This window comes from Rhinatrema bivittatum, chromosome 3 (assembly GCF_901001135.1).
Source record: "Rhinatrema bivittatum chromosome 3, aRhiBiv1.1, whole genome shotgun sequence".
Lineage (NCBI taxonomy): Eukaryota > Metazoa > Chordata > Amphibia > Gymnophiona > Rhinatrematidae > Rhinatrema > Rhinatrema bivittatum.
The window spans coordinates 139946599-139967493 of record NC_042617.1 but is presented as its reverse complement, the minus strand read 5'-3'; positions in this window follow the sequence as shown (position 1 = coordinate 139967493).

The following is a 20895-nucleotide window of genomic DNA, read 5'->3' as shown; positions in this document are numbered from 1 at the left end:
AAATTCAATCATACCTGGCTGGAAGAAATGCCTCACTTCCACACTGCCAACTGCCCCACAAGAAGTGCTCATGTAGGTACCCTACACATTCCTTCCCTTAAGTCTGCGCATCTGTCCCTCACCAGAGAAAGGGCTTTCTCCATAGCCAGTACCTACCTCTGGAACTCCCTCCCCCCTCCCTCGGTATAGAGCCATCTCTCACCAAATTCAAAAAAGGAGTCAAAACATGGCTCTTTAAGCAGGCTTACCCTGACACAAATATTTCATAGACCTCGCCTAAATGGACCTTTTTCTATGACTTTCCACTGTCAGCCCCCCCTTCCTCCCCTTCCACCAGTGCCCTCCATGCCCTTTCCCCCTGGAAATTTTGCACTTTTGTAACCCCTGGCATACGTACACAATGTTGTATAAGTTGTATAGACTGTACAAAGTTATGTTCTCTCTACCTTTCTTCCCTTCCTATCAGTTTGCTTTATGTTCTTATATATCCAATATAATGCATCACCATGCATATATTTTATGCCATTTACTCTGTTCTTTGTATTTTCTTCCTTTTCAGTTCAATGTAAGCCGGCATGATGTGCCTTACGAATGGTGGCAAAGAAAAGCCTATAAATAAATAAATAAATAAATTTCTACAATAATTGTGCCTCCATCATCCTGACCCCACACTTCCCTTTATCCTTGAAGTCAATGCCTTCTCACTGGGGGCAGGAGCAGTACTGAGTCAACACTATAATACGGGGGTCCATCGTCCCTGCTCCTTCTTCTCATGGAAAGTTTCCCCCGTGGAGCGCAATTATGGCATTGGGGACAGAGAACTGTTGGCCATCAAGCTTGATCTTGAGGAATGGTGCCATTGGCTCAAAGGCGCTCAACATTGCACCCTACACAGCCCACTTACACGGGCGGACACAATGGGCTGGTTGCGGACCACCCTGTCCCACTGCACGCCCTACACAACCTGAAGAGGCTGGTCACAGACCATGTGGAGAGTGGGACAAGCGCAGAAAGGGAATCCAGCTGAGACAAAACTCCAGTGACGAGGCTAGGTCTGCTCTGATCACAAAAACTTAGAACATTTTCATCATGCTCAATGACTGAATACCTGCTAAGCTCATTGGTTACTGTTCTTCACATGTTTGACTTTGAATTGAGGTACTGGCCAGCCACCAACAATGTCCAAGCAGATGCCCTCTCCCGATCCTTCCTGTCATAGGACACCACTGATCCACCCAGTCACATTATTGATCTGGCTTGGATCCTTCTGGCTTCCACCATGACCATTCTACCAGGGAAGACAGTTATTCCATGCAAACTCTGAGAAAAAGTGTTAAAGTGGTCCCATGATTCCCATGTTGGAGGTTGCCCTAGATGGGCCCAAACTCTCGTGCTGCTCCAGCAATACTAATGGTGGCCCAAATGCAGAGACATGTCTGGGTCTATGTGGACTCCTGTCCCAGCTTTGGGTTAATTTGGAAAGAGGAATGGAACATCTATTTATATTGGTGTAATATGCAGAGCTCCATCGCAGACAGAGGAGATGGATAGAGAAGATTTAATGGAGGATATTTACTAAATTGCTATGAAAGGAGAAGAGTATTGTTAAGGGATTTAAATCTGCTGGATTTTGATTGGGGCATCCCAGCTGCAATGTCCTCTAGAAGCAGGGATATCCTGGATTCTCTGCAAGAAGAATTGTTCTTTTAATTGGTAATGGATCCCACATAGGAGAGATTGATACTGGACTTGGTGCTTACCAACTGGGACAGTATCTCTGATATATTTGATGATCATTTGGGTTCCAGTGATCACTGGATGGTGTGGCTCATTATTAAAGCACAAGAGATGAAGGCCATTCATGTTATGACCATCGGTCGCAGACGGCTGCGACCGCGTGTGCTTACTTCCTGCACTGCTCTCCTGCCCTCCCCAGGGCTGCTCACGGCTCGGGTCAGCTTTCACCGCCGCATTCCCTGGGACTCCTGATGGTGGCCCAGACGCTGCCACCATCTTCCTCGACTTCAGGCCTTCCTAGGCGTGCGTGAGTGCCACCAGGCCCTCCTTTCTAGCCTCCTCGGCGGGAACCTTGGGGGCATCTCCAGTTGATTACATCATCAGACCGGGGTATTTAAACTCCACCTTCGCCCTCAGCTAGCCGACTTGGCAACAAGTTCCGTACGTCTTCAACTACTGCTTCCTGTTCCTGAGACTACGCTTCATGCCTTGTCTGTAAACCCTGTCTGGTACCCGTTCCTCCGGGGCCAGTGCACGCACTGGGGACTCGCTCTCCTGGCCTACCCTGCTCCTCGGGTTGGCTCCGTGTCTCTATCCTGCAAGGTCCCCCATTCCTCGGGGCTATCTCTGGGACACATCTACTATTTGTGAGTTCTACTAGGGGACTCCACCTCTCCTCGGGGATGTGCCTGCATCTTGAATGAGATTGACCGCACCTCCCGCTCCTCGGTACCACGTCTTCATACTACAGTGATTGCCAGAGCTTCCCCGCTCCTCGGGGTAATGCTCTCCAGCTTCCCTGGGACTTGTGTGCTTCCCCGCTCCTCAGGGTTGCACCTAAGAATGACATTGGGATTGCCTCCACTTCCCTGCTCCTCAGGGCGGTGCTACACTAGTGGCTCAGCTCAGGCTTCCCTGTCCTGTGGGCTGGCCTACAGCGTTTCATCATCATCCTACACTGTGCAGCTCCTCCTTCAAGGTTGCCCTCCGGAGTACCTCCTGATTGGTCAAGCCTCACGCCCCCCGCTCTGCGGTCTGTCTGGCATCCCTTCCCTCGGGGTCTCTGCCCAGGCATCACCTCCAGTCTACTCTCTTGGGGGTCCCTTCCTGGTGCCACGGGATCTCTCTATTGCCTCACCCAGAGCTCTCCGCTGTCTCTGACCTCACCTCCCAATGGTGCAGACCTGTGGGGGTCCTTGCACCTTAGGCCAAGGGCCCACATGCTCACAAATCATAATAATTCAAAGGCAAGGAGTAAAGACTTCAGGAAAACTAATTTTGTTAAGTCATCATTATCTGGTTGGGAAAATCTAGGGGAAATAGAAGAGCAATAGTCAAAACTAAAAGGAGATATTATAAAGGGCAACTAACCTTTTGTTAAAAAAGTAAATAAATGAAATGTTAACGTTCATAAATTACAAGTTAACGTTCATAAATTACAAGCGATCTCAGAAAATTGAAGACAGGCAACAATATCTGGAAAAACTAATAGAAGCAGGGAAAATAGTCAGGAATGAAAAATTCAAATGGAAAAAATAGCAAATATGGTATAACGGGGGGACAAGACTTTTTTTAATAGATGTTAGTGATAGTAGGAAGTTCAAAAATGGCATTGTGAGACTCAGAGGTGAAGGGGAGGAATATGTACTTGTAGAAGCTAATGAGGAAAAAGCGAAATTGCTCCAGGCCCTGTAGAAGGACCACATCAAACAAACACAAATAAGCTTGGCAGTGAAGTAAACCTCATTCAATTTTCAGAACAGTGTGTTCATGAGGAGCTAACTATACCTAAAGTAGATAAGGTGATGGGGCCAGATGAGATACATCCAAGGGTATTGAGGGGACTTAGAAATGTCCTGGCTGACCTTTTCAATGCTTCTTTAGAGTTGAGAGTAGTTCTGGAGGACGGGAGGGGAAAGATGTGGTTCTTATTCATAAAAGTGGACATAAGGAAGAGGTTGAGAACTGCAAGCCATTTAGTATGAGTTCTGTGGTAAGCAAATGAATGGAATCGCTGCTAAAACAGGGAATAGTGTAGTTTCTGGAATACAATGGATTGCAAAATCTGAGGCAGCTTGGTTTTACTAGAGGTATGTCTTGTCAGACGAATCTGATCAGTCTCTGATTGGATGACCAGAGAGGTGGATCAAGGGAGAGCGCTAGATATAGTGTACTTGGATTTCAGTAAGGCCTCTGACACAGTTCCGCACAGGAGACTTATAAATAAATTGAGCACCCTTGTTATGGAACCTAGAATGACTAATTAAAAACTGGCTGAGTGGGAGGCAACAAAGGGTAGTGGTAAGTGGAGTTTACTCAGAGGAGAGGGCATTACTAGTGGTGTTCCTCAGGGATCAGTCCTGAGATCAGTTCTTTTCAACATTTTCATGGGTAACATAGCAGAAGGATTGTGTGGAAAGCTTTCTCTTTTTGCTGAATGATACCAAAATCTGCAACAGGGTAGACAGCCAGGAAGGTGTGGAAAACATGAGGAGGGATCGAGTGCAGCTCATGGAATGGTCTAGTGACTGGCAGCTAAGAATTAATGCTAAAAAATGAAGAGTAATGCATTTAGGATGCAAAAACCCAAGGGAGAAGAACAGGATTGGAGGTGAATTTCTTCTAAGTACAAAGGAAGAGCTGAATCTAAGGGTGATTGTATCTGATGATCTTAAGATATCGAAACAGGTAGATAAAGTGATGGCAAAAGCCAGAAAGATACTTGGCCAATTAGGGAGAGTAATGGTCAGCAGATAAAGAGAGATGATATTGCCCCTGTAAGGTCCCTGATGAGACCTCATTTGTATAATTCTGGAGACCGCACCTTCAAAAGGATAATAACCGGTTGGAGATGATCCAGATGGTGGCTACTACAATGATCAGTGGTCTTCATTCTAAGCATATGGTAACAGACTTAAAAATCTAAACATGTATAGCCTAGAGGAAAGGTGAGATAGAGGAGATATGATAGAGACATTTAAATATCTCAAAGGTTTCCATGCACAAGAAGCTAGCCTCTTTCAATGAAAAGGAAGCTCTAGGACAAGAGGTAATGGGATGAGGATGAAAAGGGTAGACTCATGTGTAATCTTATTAAATATTTCTTTACAGAAAGAGTAGTGGATGCATGGCCCCCCAGTAGAGGTGGTGGAGACAAAAATGGTATCTGAATTTAAGAAAGCATGAGATAAATACAGGGGATCTCTGAGGGATTGATTGTAAAGGCTGCATAAATTGGACAGATGGGAAGACTAAATGAGCCATATGGTCTTTTTCTGCCATCATGTTTCTATGTGTCTATGTTTCTAACAGTATCTTGGGAGCAGTTTTATCATAGCAAAGAATGTCCAATAAACTGCATCCATGTGATTTCTTCTCATGAAAGCTAAATTCTGTGAAGATTTCAGTATATAGGGCAAGGGCTGCTGGCAATCAAGGCAGGATTGGAAGAGTAGTGTATTTTACTAGAGGGAGCATATTTTCCAGGACTTTTAATGACAGCTCATAAGTATCTGTAATACCTAAGAATAGCCTGACATGTTAACCTGAGATAGGCAAGATGGGCACTTTTTCTCACAATTCCAGATTGCACTAATATAAAGACTCAGAATTGAAAGGCAAATGTCTTTTCACAAAGAGATGAAGAATATACCAAAAGCAAGAATGAACCACCCTGTATACTGAGATTCAAAAACTTTGTGATGCCCACCATTACAAGGTGTTGCGCATGAAATGGACCCTTGGCCTGGGGCAGGGTTGGTCCGCCCTCCAGTCGGACCCGGAGGGCGCCTGCCACCAGGAGGCAGAGTACAGGAGGAGATGGTCACAGGTGGGCCTCATAGGATCTGCAGCCGAGTAGTAGTATTTTTTCGGGCAGACTTGGGAATCAACTGGCATTTCGCGGCCCCTGAGGAAGTTGACAGAAACACGAGCCGTGTCGGGCCAAAGCCAACCTGATATCCCCGCTGCACCCACCGCTACGATAAGTGAAAACTAACTTACTGCCTTAAAAAGTTTGAAAAACTCAAAAAAAAATAATGTAAAAACATTACCGGAGAAACCAATGATTATAGTACCGTGACGGCCTGGTATTTATTGGTTACCGCACACTTATAAGAAGTGGCTGTTAGGGCTATCAAAGTCTAAGCCCGCCATTTTGTATGAGGTTTCTCTGGTCACTCTTTATGAGACTACATGGTATCAGCAATATATGACGCTAAATTCCATTCAGCATTAAAAAAAAGCAGGATCTATAATTATACGAACATTTGGGTTCTAGTTAAGACTTGAGGTTTTACATTTGAACTGTTTAACCTTAATGAAAAAAACAAAAAACTATGATCAGCCCATAAAACTGGTTGGATATGCAAATAGTCAACAGCCAAATTATATCTAATAGAAATTAACTGATCAAGAATATGGCTATCACAATGGGTGGGACTAGACACTAAAGGTGTTAACTGAATATCTTCTAGGCAGTCTTGATAAACTTGAAAACATCCTACAGGGTTACTATCTGAATGGATATTGAAATCCCCAATAATTAAAATCCTATTAGTCTGCAGTAAAAGAGAAGAAAAATATCACATATATAGGTAGGGTCTTTGCTGATTACTCCAGGAGGACAATAAAATAAAGCTAAAAACAAATTGGAAAGGTTTATGCCAAGATTTTTACAATCTTGTCCTAAAAAATAATGAGTGTCAACTAAATTGAAAGAACACTCTCTTATTTGTTGATGAAAAGTGTTGCGGTAAGGCAAGTATCCGTAAAACATATGTCTAAATCTCCTCCGTTCAAGAGGGTAGAGACTATATCTGCTTTGTTGCTCAACAATCGGAAATTTATGTACACAACAAACAATAGGTGTTTATTATTGTTTTGAAAAATCAGTATTGAAATATGCCTAGAAGGATAAATTAATGTTTTCATTGTGTTTGAAAGAGAAGGTTTAGGATATACTGAAGTTTCAAATATATTATTGTATCTACCATGCCATTAACAACCGGAATTGAATAACCTCCCATAACTAAGAAAAAACAACCCACCACTTGTAAAATTAAGAACAGTCTAATAACTAAATCAGGAGGAAGGTTCATTGGAGATCCCATTGAAGATCCCAGTGAAGAGACCAGAAAAGGGATAAATATTGAAATATGCCTAGAAGAAGCCCTTTGCTGTGGCTCTTCTCTGGAGGCCTGCTGCTGGCTATCCAACCACCAGTGGTCCTGCCACCAGCAAGGTCTTTTTGAAGGGAAAATGGCTAGAAAAAGATGACATCGTCATCATCTATTATTAGTCCATCCTTTTCTCAGGTAGACTGTAGCAAATACACTTCTGTTTCTCATTACTGAGTCCCCCAGCAAAAGACTCCATTCTCATAGTCCCAATGCTCCATCATTTAAGCTCTTACTCACTCCATCAATCAGCCTTATAGGGGCTACCCTCCCCCCAACATTTTTCCATCCCACTCATGGGCATTCAACAGTGGGTGGGCTTTTCATGCTCTGTGACACCTGATTCTTGACAATTCTCACAGTCCAGTCCCTCCATGCCAATCAAACTTAAGAACATAAGATTTGTCATTCTAGGTCAGATCAAAAGATTCAAACCCAGTATCCTGTTTCCAACAATGACAACTCTAGAACACAAGTACCTGGCAATACCCCAAAAGGTAGATAGATTCCATGCTGCTTATCCCAAGGATATGGAATTTTCTTCCAGGAACGTGTCCAACCCTTTTTTAAACCCAGCTACATTAACATCTTTTACCTTGATAAAGGAGTGATAATAATTTGTAAAGCCAAGAAAGTGGCGTAGAGCCTTGATACCGGTGGGTTGAGGCCAGTCTTGTATGCTTCTTGTCTTCTGGGGATCCATCTGAAATCCCTTACAGGACACGATGTGTTAGCAGCGTCGGCCGCGGCAGGCCGCAACCGGGGCCGGGTGTCATGGCCGCCGGCCGCAGTCGGCCGCGACTGAAGCAAGTCCAGGCACAGTAAGAGCCGCGAGGTTACCTTCTTGGTTGCCGGGTTGGTTTAGGGTGTCTGCGGGGGCAGGCAGCGCTTCCTCTCTCTTCCATGGCCGCCGCCATCGCTGAATTGGCAGTGTGGCTCCGCGGCGATCCGGCTCCTCCCCCTCTGCCTATTAGGACTGCGCGCGCGCGGCTAGAGGATTCTCTTAAGGGGCCATGACAGGAAGTGTCATGGCTCCCCTTGAAGTTCCTCCTCCTACTTCATATGCTTAAGGCAAGGGCTGAGCAGTCAGTCCTTGCCTTGGTATTAAGGTTCCTGCTTTGAGTGTGTTCCTGGCTCCTGGTTCTTGCTTCTTCGTCCCGTCTTCTCCCCTGCTCCGTGGATTGATTCTTGGCTGCTGACTTGGACTCGTGGACGTGTCTTCTCCTGGCTTCATCCTGGTACGGCTCTGGACGTTTCTCTGGCTTGACTTCGGTACGGATTTGGACCCTTCTCCTGTCTTGACCCCGGTATGGATTTGGACCCTTCTCCTGTCTCGACCCTGGTACGGATTCGGACCCTTCTCCTGCTTCAAACCTGGACTGGATTCGGACCCTGCTGGCATATTGAACTTTGGACTGGCTTTGTACTCTTCTTCGATTCCATCCTCAGACTGTCACGACCTGCTGGAGGTGCCAGCCGTCTGGAACCCACGACCTGCAGGAGGCGCCTGCATCCAGACATCTTACAGTCTTCAGAAGAGTCACCTAAGTCCCAGCGGCCGGACCCCTAAGGGGCTCCTCCTGGGGGGTTGCGTGCTTCCAGGGTGAAGTCTTCTAGCAAGTCTACGGTCCAACAGGCCTCGCCCTTCGATGGTAGTTACTACCTCGAGACAAGGGTCCACGTTCATAACACGATGTACCCAAGAAATGGAACAGATTCTTGATCAAAGGCACACTTTTCGAGCTTGGTGTACAGGCGGTTATCCCGAAGCTGCTGTAAAACAGTCATGACATCAGTTTGGTGGGTTTGCACATCACGGGAAAAAATGAGGATGTCATCTAGGTAAATGACCACACATTGATACAGTAGGTCATGCAAAATGTTGTTCATCATATTTTGAAATACAACCAGGGCATTACAGAGGCCAAAAGGCATTACCAAATATTCGAAGTGGCCATCGTGAGTATTAAAGGTTGTTTTCCATTCATCCCCATGACGGATACGAACAAGATTGTAGGCACCTTTTAGATCCAATTTTGTGAAAATCTTCGCCCCCTGGAGCCGATCAAATAATTCTGAAATTAACGGTAAGGGATACCAGTCTTTAATGGTGATCTCGTTCAGACCTCTATAGTCAATGCAAGGGCGAAGGGATCCATCCTTCTTGCCGACGAAAAAGAATCCAGCTCCTGCTGGAGATTTGGAGGGTCTAATAAACCCTATCTGCAGATTTTCTTGGATATAAGCCAGCATGGCCTCAGTTTCAGATAGGGAGAGTGGATAAACTCTTCCTATGGGTGGCTCGGAATTGGGCTTTAAATTGATTGCACAAAGGGTCTGTGCGGTGGAAGCAAATCTGAAGTTTGCTTTGAGAATACATCTTGAAAGGAAGCGTACTGTGGTGGTAGACCAGGAGGAGTGGACGTAGTAGCCATACATGGCAGTGGAGGTTTTTTTTTTTTAGACATCTGTTATGGCAGTCAGGACCCCATTGAAATAGTTCCATTGATGACCAATTAAATTGAGGAAAGTGCTCTTGTATCCAGGGTATGCCTAGCACTATAGGATGGATGGTCTTTTCAAGAACCAGGAACGTGATGGTCTCTGTATGCAAAGATCCCGTGCGGAGGCAAACAGGCTGGGTCATGATCTTAACTTCTCCAGGCAAGGGTTCGCCGTAAATGCACGAGGAGGAGCGGTGTGGGTACTGGCTTAGTAAGAAGTCGTAGGTGTTCAACCAATCTTTTTAGAATAAAGTTCCCACCTGCACCCAAGTCGACCAGGGCTTCAGTGGCGAATTCGAGAGGCCCAGAAATGATGGAAACAGGAAGAGTCAGTGGAGGAGAAGGAGCAGTTAGACCTAGGAAGAGTTCTCCAGCGGATCCTAGGTCTACATGTTTCCCGGACAGATAGGGCAGGTTTGAACTGCATGGCCGGTCTTCCTGCAATACATGCACAGGCCCATCTTTTTACGAAAGCTCCTCTCTTTGGCTGTCAGATGACTACGGCATAATTGCATAGGTTCATCTTCTTCTTCAGGGCTAGGTGCAGCTTGGACCAGACTGGGCAGTAGATTCCGTGAACGGATACCACTGGATACATGTTTCTTCAGAGGTTTTACCTCAGTTGAGCGTTCGCATATACGGTGTCAATTCGCCCAGCAAGGTCCATTAGTGAGCTTAAAGTGTCAAGTAACTCCTGGGCGGCATGTTCATCTTTTATGCAAGAATTGAGTCCTCATAGAAATATAGCTCTTAGGCAACCTGAATCCCATAGGAGTTCGGAAGACAGGGTCTTGAATTCAATCATGTAGTCCGGGAGTGGTTTGGTTCCCTGTTGTAGATCCAAGAGTGCCAAACGGCAATAGACTGGCGAGCGGGGTCATCAAAAACTGACTTAAAGAAAGCCAGAAACCCAGGCAAGTCATTTAGGATTGGATCATTGCGTTCCCAAAGGGTTGAAGCCCAGGCCAGGGCTTTCCCATCCAACAGGGACAAAATGTAAGTAATCTTGGTAGTAGCAGTAGGAAAGTAAGCTGGTTGTTGAGCAAAATGCATACAGCATTGATTGAGGAAGCCCCTACACAACAGGGAGTCTCCTGTGAAACACGTGGGGGCTGGTAGAGGAACTGTAGTTCGCCCGGTAACCACCAGGGGTGATGCATTCTTGCTGGAAATAGAAGAATCCTTCAGTCTGGAATTCAGCTGGTTAAAGCCGGTAGCCAACATGTCAAGAGACCTCTGTTGCTCGGTGATTCATTGGGCCAAGCCAGGGGTGGCCTGCAAGGCTGAGAGCTGTGTCGGGTCCATGGAGTTACCAATCTATTATGTTCTGTGTGCCTTGAACTAGAAGTGGGCCCTTGGGTCATGGCAAGTGAAGACTCTGCCCACAGGGAGGAGCCCTGTGGGCCCTTACAACAACAGGCAAGGTCTCAGCAGTGATGGACAACAGAGGAAATAACTTTATTTTATAACTGAGGAGCGGATCAATAGAGTCAGTACCCGAGAGGGTGACCTGTAGCTGGTCGGTCCAAGTAGAATCCTCAGTGTGGAGTAGTCCGAAGAATACCTTCTCTAGGCATAGCTTGTGCTGGCACTCTGGTAGTAGTCCATGGCGCGGGGTAGGCCGGAAGCGATGGAAAGCTGCACAAGACTGGAGGGATCTGGTAGTGGCCCGCAGGCGGGGTAACCCGGGGATCCATGCCACAAAGGTAGACGAGCAGGTTCTGTACTCACGCCAGTACTGTAGAAGTAGACGGAGGATCAGGCACCAAGGAGGTCCGAACAAGAAAAGCAAGGGTCGTCCGAGGACGATGCAGGAACTCACTGGAACAGAGAAGCAGAAAGTAATGGCTCTCTGAGGAGCGGATAGCCCTGAGTGCGGCAAGGCCCCTGAGGAGTGGGTACCTAGGCCAACCAGTAGAATAGCGAGATGGAGTCCCACTGTGGTGGAAATAGCAGGACCGGAATCCTTGCTAACTCGTAGTGCAAGAAGTCAGCTGAGCTTAAGTATGGTAAGCAGATGATGTCATGCGGTGGGGTTGCCCCAGAGTTTCCTGCCATGATGCGTTCAAGAAGGGGGCAGGCGCGCGCGTGCATGCCTTAGGCAACCCTGGATGTAAGATGGCTGTCAGGAACGCCCACACCATCCCGGGCATGCCATGAGGGTCGGCATGTGGAAGCGGAGGCTGCCATTCTCCCCAGACTTGGAACTGCATAGAGAAAGGAGGTGAGCAGCAAAGGTCGCAGCCGCCTGTGACCAATGGGTGCAGGCGGCGGTGAACCGGTAGATGTAGTATACTTGGATTTTCAGAAGGCGTTTGACAAAGTTCCTCATGAGAGGCTTCAAGGAAAAGTAAAAAGTCAAGGGATAGGTGGCGATGTCCTTTCGATGATTGCAAACTGGCTAAAAGACAGGAAACAGAGAGTAGGATTAAATGGACAATTTTCTCAGTGGAAGGGAGTGGACAGTGGAGTGCCTCACGGATCTGTATTGGGACCCTTACTTTTCAATATATTTATAAATGATCTGGAAAGAAATATGACGAGTGAGGTAATCAAATTTGCAGATGACACAAAATTGTTCAGAGTAGTTAAATCACAAGCAGATTGTGATAAATTGCAGGAAGACCTTGTGAGACTGGAAAATTGGGCATCCAAATGGCAGATGAAATTTAATGTGGATAAGTGCAAGGTGATGCATATAGGGAAAAATAACCCATGCTATAATTACACAATGTCGGGTTCCATATTAGGTGTACAACCCAAGAAAGAGATCTAGGCGTCATAGTGGATAACACATTGAAATCATCGGTTCAGTGTGCTGCGGCAGTCAAAAAAGCAAACAGAATGTTGGGAATTATTAGAAAGGGAATGGTGAATAAAACGGAAAATGTCATAATGCCTCTGTATCGCTCCATGGTGAGACCGCACCTTGAATACTGTGTACAATTCTGGTCACCGCATCTCAAAAAAGATATAATTGCGATGGAGAAGGTACAGAGAAGGGCTACCAAAATGAAAAGGGGAATGGAACAGCTCCCCTATGAGGAAAGACTAAAGAGGTTAGGACTTTTCAGCTTGGAGAAGAGACGGCTGAGGGGGGATATGATAGAGATGTTTAAAATTATGAGAGGTCTAGAACGGGTAGATTTGAATCGGTTATTTACTCTTTCGGATAGTAGAAAGACTAGGGGGCACTCCATGAAGTTAGCATGTGGCACATTTAAAACTACTTGGAGAAAGTTCTTTTTTACTCAACGCACAATTAAACTCTGGAATTTGTTGCCAGAGGATGTGGTTAGTGCAGTTAGAATAGCGGTGTTTAAAAAAGGATTGGATAAGTTCTTGGAGGAGAAGTCCATTACCTGCTATTAAGTTCACTTAGAGAATAGCCACTGCCATTAGCAATGGTAACATGGAATAGACTTAGTTTTTGGGTTCTTGCCAGGTTCTTATGGCCTGGATTGGCCATTGTTGGAAACAGGATGCTGGGCTTGATGGACCCTTGGTCTGACCCAGTATGGCATTTTCTTATGTTCTTATGTTCTTATGAGGAGTTGTGGATCAGGAGTCTTGTGAGAAAACTCTGAGAGGATAAGTGGTTTCAGGAGTGAAATGTGGAAAGCGTGTGTATTTTCATTGAGGGTGGTAACCTCAAGCTGTAAGTCAAAGGTCCCAAATGTCGGAGGACGGTGAAGGATCCAATGTATCATGGAACGAATCGAACCAAAGGAAGCTTGAGCCGGATATATTTGGTACTGAGCCATACCTTATATCCTGGCTTAAACTGGGGAGCCGCTTGATGATGAGCATCATAGAATCTCTTTGCTCGTTGTCCAGCCTTATGTAGAAGCTCCTTGGTCTGATTCCAGAGTTGGTGAATCTCATCAGCAGTAGCTTGGGCAGCTGGAGACATACCAGTCATCAGGGCCGGTGCAAGGGGATTTGGCGCCCTAGGCGAGCCTTCTCCCTTGCGCCCCCCCGTTGCGCCGCCACCCCCTGGTCTCGGCCCCGATTCCTACCTCATTCTCGATCACGCCCGTTGACTGTGTGGTTTTCCGGTCACAAGCAGGTTGGGCACTGCTCGCGGCCTGCCAAATCTCCACTCCTCTTTGCCACCGCTTGCGGCCCCATATGACTCGCACCCAGTGGCGCACCAAGGGTCTCCGGCACCCAGGGGCCAATGCATGTGTGAGCCTCTCCAGCATCCCCCCCACCCCTTAATTCTTCTTGTACTAAAGCTTAAGGTCACAGAAAATCAGTGGTGTCGCTAGACAGAAGAATTTGGGGGGGGAGCCAAAATGACATTTCTTCATCACACCCACCTCTATAGCATGGATCATGCTTTCAAATTGGTTATTAAAAAAAAATGTTAATAAAAAAGTCCAAAGGCTCTTCTGGGTAATTTTAAAAAGCTGGCCAGTTTCACACTATAAAATTATTTGATAGCCTCATTCAACTAATTCTATAGGGCTATGAGAGTGAAGTATTGAATATATAGGAAGGAACAGAATGTCAATACAAATCCTGCATCTTCAGTTCTCTAACTCTGTGCATCCACTGAAATTCCCCTAAACAATGGAGCTTGGATGTTTCCCTTACAACTCATCATACTAAAAGATATTTTCAAATTCTGGTGTCACCTCACAGTAACAGCAGCACAAACACCTTCCACTGCCAGGCACATTGTGAACTAACACAAAACCCCGCAAAAAAGACACTCAAAATCTATACTGCAATCCCATCGTAACATAACAGTAATAACACCAAGGACTCAAACAACAATAACCCTACCTTTGAAAAAGCAAGGGTAAATATTACACTGGGTCCTAGAATACCAATACACCACCTACTGAGGAAACAAAACAAACCCGATTGCTAATGATCCCTATACAGACACTATATGCAAGCAGAATCTCTCATCATGGTCACACATACAGAGCAGAGATAGACCTCTCATCAAATACAGAATAAAGCCACATAAAGTATAAACAGAAATGTGCAGACAAAAACTGAACTGTAAAACGCATCACGCCAGACTCTATACAGTGTAACAATGGAAAAACAAAAATTTCACCATTCCTTGTGAAACAAATCAATAATATAAAGATATATAAATCATTAATCATAATTATAAAACCATACAAATAAGATAATTTCAAAACAGCTGATGAATAAAATATCCAATTAAAGATTAATGCAGATTTTGAAAGCTTTACCAAACACCAATAAAATATTTCAAACAGCAGACACATCACATACTACCCAATAATTAAAATGGTAGTCAATCAAGAAAAATGAACTTAACAAGCCACCTTTACTTACCCTCTCCAGCAGTTCTCCTTCTCCTTTCTCTTGCAGGCCATACCAGCAGTAGCTGCTGAAGCTGTCCTCACAGTCCTCTTCCTTAGGGACCACAACCAGTCTCTTCTCTCTCTCTCACACACACACACACACACACACAAGTCACACCCTCAGGACCAGTTTCTGTCTCTCACACATCACTCATCTCCCCAACCAGTCTCTCTCTCTCTCTCTCTCTCACACACACACACACACATACCAGTCACCTCTCTGGCCAGTCTCTCTCAATCACACAATGCTCTCGCTCTCTCTTACTAACACACAGGCTTTCAATCACACACATGCTCTCTCTATTTCACTTACACACAAGCTCTCAATCACACACGTTCTATCTCACTTACAAACAAGCTCAATCACACACAGGCTCACAGCCACAAGCCAGCCAAAAACATGCTCCATCTCTCTCGCACACACACACTGACACACACAAGCACCCTCCCTGACTCACATATACACCACACACATACAGAAGCACTCTCCCTGTCTCACATACACATTACACTCACAGAAGCACCTTGCTTTCAGACTTACAGCATTTTTCACTTTTACTAAAAGTTAAAGTGATGCTCCCAACCATTAAATAAGAAAACCACATTCCTATCAGAAGGCGAAATGACACCCTTCCTTCAGGTTCTGTCCTCCTAAGGGACAGCCACCTACACCTTCTCTTGTTTTATGCTTTCAGGCAATAAAGCAAGTGTGTTTCTTCAAACTATCAGTCGTATGATTATTCATGTGGGAGATATGGAACAGAAAGACATCCTTAGTCAGCTTCCCTTTTAAATGGGAAGACTCCAGTCTTAGTCATTTAAAAATATACATTTTCTAAAGGCTTAAAAAACAAAAAAAAGCAAAACTGTTTCAGATTGGAACTATTCTAGTCTTCATGCTTAAATTATGCTTAAAAAAAACAAAACCCACCTGGCATCAGTATCTTAAATTTGTGATTTTGCTGAGATGAACATTTTAAATACTTTATTTTTTTTTTTACTTTAGTATTTGTCTCTACCCACTTTGTTAAATTTTATTTTCCAGCAGAGGGATTCTTAAAATTTAGTAATTTCATCTTTCATCCAACTTTTCAACAAAATCAGCACAAAAGTTGAGGTATATGTATTATCACACTTCATTTTTTTAAACTGGCAGATTCCTTTCTCACATACACATCACATACACCCACACAGAAACACACACACACACACACACACACAGAAGCTCCATTCCTTTCTTACATATACATCTCATCACATACACACACACACAAACACACAGAAAGAAGATCGGCGCAGCCGGTCTAGCTGATCACGTGGCCGAAGAAAGGAAGATCGGTGCAGCCGGAGACCAGCCGCCGAGACTTAAGGGGTGCCGCAGCAGGCAGCCAGCCCCCGACTCTCCCTGTCTCCCCCCCAGTGCCACCCTCCCGACCCCCCCCCCCCCCTGGTGGTCCAGCGGAGGGCCCGGGAGCGATCTGCCGCTCCTGGGGCCTCTGCTGCCACTAAGCAAAATGGCGCCAGTGGCCTTCAGCCCCTGTCACATGGTAGGGGCTAAAGGTCACCGGCGCCATTTTGCTTAGTGGCAGCAGAGACCCCAGGAGTGGCAGATTGCTCCCGGAACCTCCGCTGGACCACTAGGGGGGTGTCGGGAGGGTGACACTGGCGGGGCGGCGGGGCAGCAGGGCGAGTCGGGAGCTAGCTGCCTGCCGCGGCGCCCCCTAAATCTCAATGCTTGGTCTCCATATAGGCGAGCGAAGGCTGGCAGAATTTTGAAAGGGCACTTTTTGCCCTTTCAAAATTTTGCTGCCTGCCGCGGCGCCCCCTAAGTCTCGGTGCCCTAGGCACAGGCCTAGCTCGCCTAGTGGTTCCGCCGGCCCTGCCAGTCAATGGTATGGGAAGTGGTGGAAGTAGCTGCCGACCATACACAATCTGAAATGGCGTGGATCCTGTGGCGGATGCCGGATGAGAATTCAAGGCAAACTCAGCTCAGGGTAGTAGCTCTGCCCAATCATTTTGCCTAAAGTTGACATTCACTCCATTTGTCCATTAGATTGGGGGTGATATGCAGATGTCAAATCCAGAGAAATAGCGAACTTTTGACACAGTACCCTCCAGAACTTGGCGGTGAACTGGACTCCTCTGTCCAATACAATGTGTTTCGGTATCCCATGTAAGCAAAAAATATGCCGCACAAATAGCTTGGCTAACTCTGGAACAGATGGCAGTCCCAGTAGAGCAACAAAGTGCGCCATTTTCAAGAACTGGTCCACGGTAACCCATATCGTATTGTTCCCATTAGAAGGAGGTAGATCGACCATGAAGATGGTTGCAATATGTGTCCAGGGTTCATCAGGAACATAAGATCCCATGCTACTGATGCAATTAATAACAGTGGCTATTCCCTAAGTAAACTTGTTTAATAGCCGTTAATGGACTTCTCCTCCAAAAACTTATCCAAACATTTTTTGAACCCAGCTATACTAACTGCACTAACCACATCCTCTGGCAACAAATTCCAGAGCTTACTTGTGCGTTGAGTGAAAAATAATTTTCTCCGATTAGTCTTAAATGTGCTACTTGCTAATATAATGGAATGCCCCCTAGTCCGAAAGTGTAAATAACCGATGCACATCTACTCATTCAAGACCTCTCATGATCTTAAAGACCTCTATCATATCCCCCCTCAGCCGTCTCTTCTCCAAGCTGAACAGCCCTAACCTCTTCAGCCTTTCCTCATAGGGGAGCTGTTCCATCCCCTTTATCATTTTGGTTGCCCTTCTCTGAACCTTCTCCATTGCAATTATATCTTTGAGATGCGGCGACCAGAATTGTACACAGTATTCAAGGTGCGGTCTCACCATGGAGCATTATGACATTTTCCGTTTTATTATCTATTCCCTTCCTAATAATTCCTAACATTCTGTTTGCTTATATGACTGCTGCAGCACACTGAGCCGATGATTTTAAAGTTTTATCCACTATGATGACTAGATCTTTTTCCTGGGTGGTAGTTCCTAATATGGAACCTAACATCGTGTAACTACAGCAAGGGTTATTTTTCCCTATGTGCAGCACCTTGTACTTGTCCACATTAAATTTCATCTGCCATTTGGATGCCCAATCTTCCAGTCTTGCAAGGTCCTCCTGTAGTGTATCACAATCCGCTTGTGATTTAACTACTCTGAATAATTTTGTATCGTCCGCAAATTTGATAACCTTGCTCGTTGTATTTATTTTATTTATTTATTTAATTTGTTTTTATATACCGGTGTTGGTAAATACCTTTACACCGGTTAACAGTATTTCTTAAAATAATAAAAACATAAAATACATAAAAAGGAATAAAAGTACATAAATTTCGTAAAACAAACAAATAAGAGAAGCAATCATAAAAATAGTAAAACGTGAGTAAAATAAAAAAATGGTCAACTCTAAAACTAAAATTAAAACAAGGAAGTAAAAACTAAATGATACTTCTAACTGGGTACTGCTTGAAAGGCTTGAACAAATAACCAAGTTTTCAAAGCTTTCTTAAACTCTTTTAGGTTACCCTGAAGCCTTAACTCAACGGATAGGGAATTCCAAAGACCAGGACCTGCTAATGACACCGCCCTTTCCCTAACAGATGTAAGTCTGGCTGTAGAAACCGAGGGGATTATGAGAAGACCTTTACCTGCTGACCGTAAATTTCGCTGAGGAGTGTGGATGCGAATGACAACATTCATCCAGTCTACCTGTTCGGCGTAGACCACTTTATGTATTAAGCATAAAGTTTTATATTGAATTCTAAATTCAATCGGCAACCAGTGTAACTCCGCAAGGACTGAGGTAATGTGATCTTTTTTGCTAGTGCCAGAAATGAGTCTGGCAGCAGAATTCTGTAAAATCTGAAGTGGTCTAATCGATGCTTTTGGAAGACCCAACAACAAAGAATTGCAATAATCTAAGTTTGTGAATATTAATGCTTGTAATACTGTTCGGAATTCCTCATAATTCAATAAAGGTTTTAGGCGTTTGAGCAGTAATAGTGTTGTGACTGGGCTGAGGTAAGACAAGAAGTGGACCCTTGGGCCGGCCTGCAGGTGGAACACGGAGCAGACCGGGGGGTGGAATCAGTGCCTGGCAAGGATACCCGGAGCCTGGAATCCCCCCGGGAGGGGCCCGAGGGACCCAGGCCCTGGGGCTAGTGTAGTCAAGGAAGTCCAGAGAGGGCAAGTCCGTGGGCGGTCAGGAGAGAGGCCAGGTAGTTCAGAGAGAAAGCCACCGGGAGCAAGGGAGGTGGCTGGCTGGCAGGCAGGTCAGAGAAGTAGGCGGAGTCTGCACCGGCGGTGAGCTGGAGGCTGGGCCGCGAAGCAGACCTGAGTAGCAGCAGGCGGCGGGTTAGCAGAGAAGGCCGCGAGGCAACCCGGGAACAGGACTGGCGGCAGACTGGCAGAGGAGTCGTGGCCACCGGGGTCTAGGCAGGCGACCGGCTAGCAGAGAAGTCTATGGCGAAGCCGGGATTAGGCCAGGCGGCAGGCTAGCAGAGAAGTCCTTTAGGCAAACCGGGATCAAGGCAGGCAGCTGTCTAGTAGAGAAGTCTGTTAGGCAAACCGGGATCAAGGCAGGCAGCAGGCTAGCAGAGAAGTCCGTTAGGCAAACCGGGATCAGGAACCAAGGACACGACAAGAGTCAGCAAGAAGGACAGGAACAGGAAGCAACTAGTCAGCAGGGAACCTCGTTGCAAGGCGTCTAGTGGAGGACTGGACGCCTGTTAAATCGGGAGCGGGGCGTGATGTCAGCAGAAGAGGCGGAGCCGGGCTTCCGGGTGCTGTCCGCTTAAGAGAACCCTCCTCGCGCGCGCGAGGCCAGGCATGCATAGGCCTGTAATGGCGCCCTCCTCGGGAGAACTCCTCGGGCAGAGGCCCTGTCGAGCCCGGATCCCCGTGGAATCCTGCGAGAACTGAAGAGACGGTAAGCGGGCCTGACCCCGAACATGAGGGGAGCGGTCGGGACCGCAACAAATAGTTTGTAATAACCTTCCTGAATTTTTATTGCAATATGTTTTTTAACTGTGAATTCAGGATCAAGCCAGACGCCTAGGTCTCTGACTTTATTCCCTAGTGTAATAATTTCTGGTTTTTTACAATTAAGGCTCAGTTTCATTTGATTTAATAACTGCCTGATAATGTTTAGAGACATGTTGGCAAGCTTAAAAGTCTTATCGAGTGAATCATTTACTGGAAGAACGATCTGGATACCGTCTGCATATATGTAATAATTTAATTGCAATAATTTAATTGTATTCCTTTCCAGATCATTTATATATATATTGAAAAGCACCGGTCCAACTACAGATCCCTGAGGCACTCCACTGTTTACCCTTTTCCACTGAGAAAATTGGTGAGATTACTTACCTGATAATCTTGTTTTCCTTAGTGTAGGCAGATGGACTCATTACAAATGGGTATAGTGTGCTCGTGCTAGCAGTTGGAGACGGATCTGACGTCAGCACGTGGTACATATACCCCTGCAGGAAGTGCAGACGCTCAGTAATTTCCATCTCCAAAGCAGTTTGGAGCTACCTAACGCTCGCTGAGCTCAGTAATCTTCCTTGCAAAGCTGTATGGATATATGTGTGACTGACCGATTGATTAACTGAACATGATTAACCTGACCGATTGATAGTAGCTGGAGACCGCCAGTGTTCTCAACCGGAAGGCATCGACACCCGGCAGGGTGGATGCCCTATGTAAGGAAACATGGCTTACCTCGAAACGGTGAATCCCCATATATATCGGCAGCCGGGCGGGATGCTGAGTCCATCTGCCTATACTAAGGAAAACGAGATTATCAGGTAAGTAATCTCACCATTTCCTAGCGTGTAGCAGATGGACTCATTACAAATGGGATGTACAAAAGCTACTCCCAGACTGGGTGGGAGGCTGCTCGAGGTACGTTTAGGATTGCCCTTGCAAATGCTGAGTCCTCCCTGGCCTGGACGTCCAGACGGTAGAATCTGGAGAAGGTATGGATGGAGGACCACGTTGCCGCTTTACATATCTCTGCAGGCTACAGCATCCTAGTTTCTGCCCAGGAGGCCGCTTGTGCTCTGGTAGAGTGAGCCTTGACTCGTAGAGGTGG